Source organism: Pogona vitticeps, chromosome 1, assembly GCF_051106095.1.
Source record: "Pogona vitticeps strain Pit_001003342236 chromosome 1, PviZW2.1, whole genome shotgun sequence".
Lineage (NCBI taxonomy): Eukaryota > Metazoa > Chordata > Lepidosauria > Squamata > Agamidae > Pogona > Pogona vitticeps.
The window spans coordinates 246,469,842-246,470,295 of NC_135783.1; positions in this window are offsets into that span (position 1 = coordinate 246,469,842).

Below are 454 nucleotides of genomic sequence, written 5' to 3' on the forward strand. Positions count from 1 at the left end.
CGGGAAATTCCTAGCCTGAATTGGCGCTGTTTGTGCCCCGACGTCCAACCGATGGAATAAACTTGCTCCCGAAAAGGACCCTGCCCTGTGGGGAATAGTCCATCTCTCCCTTGTCTTGAAGAACCTGTCAGGATACCTATAGGTGGGAAACAACTTGAGGGCACATGATAAGGACAAGAAAAGTTGGGAAAGGTGGAGAAAAGGTCACGCAAAATAATGGAGGGGCTGGAGAAACCACGTGCAAATACTGTACAGGCAAAGGATCACCATGTTTGGGGTGGTGTGTGTGTGTGTGTGTGTGTGTGTGTGTGTGTGTGTGTGTGTGTGTGTGTGTGTGTGTGTGTGTGTGTGTGTGTGTGTGTGTGTGTGTGTGAGAGAGAGAGAGAGAGAGAGAGAGAGAGAGAGAGAGAGAGATGTGCTGTTGCTGGCGTCTTGTGGCAGCCCTAATAGGGTT